This window comes from Anopheles stephensi, unplaced genomic scaffold (assembly GCF_013141755.1).
Source record: "Anopheles stephensi strain Indian unplaced genomic scaffold, UCI_ANSTEP_V1.0 ucontig38, whole genome shotgun sequence".
In the NCBI taxonomy this organism is placed as follows: Eukaryota; Metazoa; Arthropoda; class Insecta; order Diptera; family Culicidae; genus Anopheles; species Anopheles stephensi.
This window is the reverse complement of record NW_023405324.1, coordinates 81,089-85,011: the sequence shown is the minus strand read 5'-3', so window position 1 is coordinate 85,011 and position 3,923 is coordinate 81,089. Positions and strand designations below refer to the sequence as shown.

The window sequence follows — 3,923 nt, the reverse complement described above, 5'->3', positions numbered from 1 at the left end:
CACGGGACACATAACGTATTAAAACATCGATAAACTAATTTGCTGAGCTGTTTGATGGTGTAGATATCCTGAGACCGAAAGCCGAAAGGATGGTTAATGAACATGAAGCAGATGCCGGACTCATGCCCCACCTTCAAGGTTCGTCCGCGACTCGGTTGGCACAAGGCGTAGAAGAGTATAGCGAACTCGTTAACTGTATCAGGCGGAGTCGAACTCGGAAGCCGCCACGGTTCGAAGATTGCAGCGGTTTACTGAGTTTCTTTCTTTCGGCTACGTGTCCATTTCGGATAAACTTGTTCGAAAGAGTGGGCAAGTAGTAGAAACTAGTAGTAAGATACAATGTGCAGTAACAAGAGTAATGAACACAATGTGATCAACTTTAATGAAGCCAAATTATAAATATTAACATAAGTTTACAAACAAGTTTTCCTATATACTAAAGCAGAGAGCAATAAGAGCCGGTCTCTACATATCTCAATCAACTAGTTCATTCGTAACTTCTAAGCTATGTTTAGTCCGCAAATGAAATAACGATGGTTTTGTAGAAGTAGTTTTAATCACTAGATACATTAACAATATCCTTACTTATTTTTGCTGAGCACTTTGACTCCCTGGACATCGAAGTGAAAGTTCTTTCTTTTCAATCACCTTCAAAAAATGTCTTAAGTATGTGATGATTCTGTTAATGGCAAATTTTACCGTCCTGGCTACAACGTCGACGTTGTTCGTTTATCGCTGTCCATATAACACTGAATGAAATGTGTATTCATATATATTCGTCGTTTTGAAAGAAAGCGTTTAAACGCTGAGTAAAGTTGTTCCGTTTCATTGAATCGTTAAATAAAAATAATGAACAGCAAATACAGCTTTAAAATAGACTTATTGTAAACGGTTGGCACCTGCACACGTTGGGTTGTGTTGTTCACGAATAAAAATTACAAATTTTCCCTCTTGCCTTAAATATTGAATGCCCCGTAAACAGTTTACAGTATCATTCAATATAAACGTTCTTACACCGATGATCGATGGAGTCCTTACCTGGATCCAGTGGAGGCAGCACATCATGATACTGATACTTTACGGTCCACGCACTGGTGGTGCTGGTGCTTTCAAATCATAGTGAAACTTTCCGAACAATCTGATGGCAGAGAATCGAATTAGTCGTTCGTTGAAACCACAGATGAATGAAGAATAGAGGAAGCATCCATACAATCTACTGGACAACGAATGCATAAAATACTTACCTACGCATAATTGCTAATGCTATCCAGTGAAGCATTATACGCCTGACGGGTACGAAAGATAAGGGTTTCGAGGTGGATGCGGCACAATTCTATCCTATTCCTTGTAATTTATGGTACTTAGCACGAGAATCGAACAGCTTCACTTAATCTACCAGTGTAATTTTATCGAGTGGTATGCCGTAATTCGATACGTCCGATAGGCCTTTGGTAGCTGTATGAAGAAAACAACGTCACGCAAATTTCTTTTTAGAGCTGGTAAAGGAACTGTTTATCTTCAGTGCTATGTGCAACGACGATGATAAATGTAGAAACTTGGTTTACTGAACCGAAAAACGATGCTTTATGTTTGTTTATTTTGGTAGTCCCAAACCATATGATTAAGTAAACAAACTTTGAAGTTTCTCGACCGGCCAAAATCCAAAATGTCTACCTGCCAAATCGACAAAAATTCACCTTCTAAATATATACACCTTGATCAGTCCCGAATCTCGCACAGCATCAAGGTGTATATATTTAGAAGGTGAATTTTTGTCGATTTGGCAGGTAGACATTTTGGATTTTGGCCAAGGTGTATATATTTAGAAGGTGAATTTTTGTCGATTTGGCAGGTAGACATTTTGGATTTTGGCCGGTCGAGAAACTTCAAAGTTTGTTTACTTAATCATATGGTTTGGGACTACCAAAATAAACAAACATAAAGCATCGTTTTTCGGTTCAGTAAACCAAGTTTCTACATTTATCATCGTCGTTGCACATAGCACTGAAGATAAACAGTTCCTTTACCAGCTCTAAAAAGAAATTTGCGTGACGTTGTTTTCTTCATACAGCTACCAAAGGCCTATCGGACGTATCGAATTACGGCATACCACTCGATAAAATTACACTGGTAGATTAAGTGAAGCTGTTCGATTCTCGTGCTAAGTACCATAAATTACAAGGAATAGGATAGAATTGTGCCGCATCCACCTCGAAACCCTTATCTTTCGTACCCGTCAGGCGTATAATGCTTCACTGGATAGCATTAGCAATTATGCGTAGGTAAGTATTTTATGCATTCGTTGTCCAGTAGATTGTATGGATGCTTCCTCTATTCTTCATTCATCTGTGGTTTCAACGAACGACTAATTCGATTCTCTGCCATCAGATTGTTCGGAAAGTTTCACTATGATTTGAAAGCACCAGCACCACCAGTGCGTGGACCGTAAAGTATCAGTATCATGATGTGCTGCCTCCACTGGATCCAGGTAAGGACTCCATCGATCATCGGTGTAAGAACGTTTATATTGAATGATACTGTAAACTGTTTACGGGGCATTCAATATTTAAGGCAAGAGGGAAAATTTGTAATTTTTATTCGTGAACAACACAACCCAACGTGTGCAGGTGCCAACCGTTTACAATAAGTCTATTTTAAAGCTGTATTTGCTGTTCATTATTTTTATTTAACGATTCAATGAAACGGAACAACTTTACTCAGCGTTTAAACGCTTTCTTTCAAAACGACGAATATATATGAATACACATTTCATTCAGTGTTATATGGACAGCGATAAACGAACAACGTCGACGTTGTAGCCAGGACGGTAAAATTTGCCATTAACAGAATCATCACATACTTAAGACATTTTTTGAAGGTGATTGAAAAGAAAGAACTTTCACTTCGATGTCCAGGGAGTCAAAGTGCTCAGCAAAAATAAGTAAGGATATTGTTAATGTATCTAGTGATTAAAACTACTTCTACAAAACCATCGTTATTTCATTTGCGGACTAAACATAGCTTAGAAGTTACGAATGAACTAGTTGATTGAGATATGTAGAGACCGGCTCTTATTGCTCTCTGCTTTAGTATATAGGAAAACTTGTTTGTAAACTTATGTTAATATTTATAATTTGGCTTCATTAAAGTTGATCACATTGTGTTCATTACTCTTGTTACTGCACATTGTATCTTACTACTAGTTTCTACTACTTGCCCACTCTTTCGAACAAGTTTATCCGAAATGGACACGTAGCCGAAAGAAAGAAACTCAGTAAACCGCTGCAATCTTCGAACCGTGGCGGCTTCCGAGTTCGACTCCGCCTGATACAGTTAACGAGTTCGCTATACTCTTCTACGCCTTGTGCCAACCGAGTCGCGGACGAACCTTGAAGGTGGGGCATGAGTCCGGCATCTGCTTCATGTTCATTAACCATCCTTTCGGCTTTCGGTCTCAGGATATCTACACCATCAAACAGCTCAGCAAATTAGTTTATCGATGTTTTAATACGTTATGTGTCCCGTGCTTTCCCCTGTAACCAGTAATAAAATAATTTAATCAACCGTTTTGAATAGAATGACAAAAAATTAAGAGATCGATTATTAAAACATTTTTCATTTCAAAGAACGAAATAAAAAGCAACAAAACTGTGTTTTATTATCACATTACTAATGCTTTTCCTCATGTTAACATGAGTGGTTTTTTAAGTTTGATAAAATGAAAGTGAAAAAAATATATGGAGTACGATTCAACATTTAACGAAATTGTGAGATCACTCGATTGTACAAGTTGTTAGCTTTCTTGGGCTTTTAAAAATCAGAAAACAACAAATATTCTTTGGGTTTGACCAGTAGTGAGGGAAGATATATTATTGCAAATTGTAAGTCGTCTGTATCATAAAAAGCATCAATGTCGTTACTGG

The 3,923-nt window shown here is 37.8% G+C and overlaps 2 long non-coding RNA genes across 2 annotated transcripts; one reads left to right on the top strand and one right to left on the bottom strand.

Moving 5' to 3' along the window:
- Positions 1–335: 335 nt before the first annotated feature.
- LOC118516706 lies at positions 336–1,715 on the bottom strand. Its single transcript, XR_004908033.1, has 2 exons — positions 1,245–1,715; positions 336–1,138 (listed from the first exon to the last, which is right to left on the bottom strand). It is a non-coding gene; the product is annotated as an uncharacterized LOC118516706 (long non-coding RNA).
- Positions 1,716–1,761: 46 nt separating this feature from the next.
- Positions 1,762–3,191, top strand: LOC118516705. Its single transcript, XR_004908032.1, has 2 exons — positions 1,762–2,282; positions 2,389–3,191. It is a non-coding gene; the product is annotated as an uncharacterized LOC118516705 (long non-coding RNA).
- Positions 3,192–3,923: the final 732 nt, after the last annotated feature.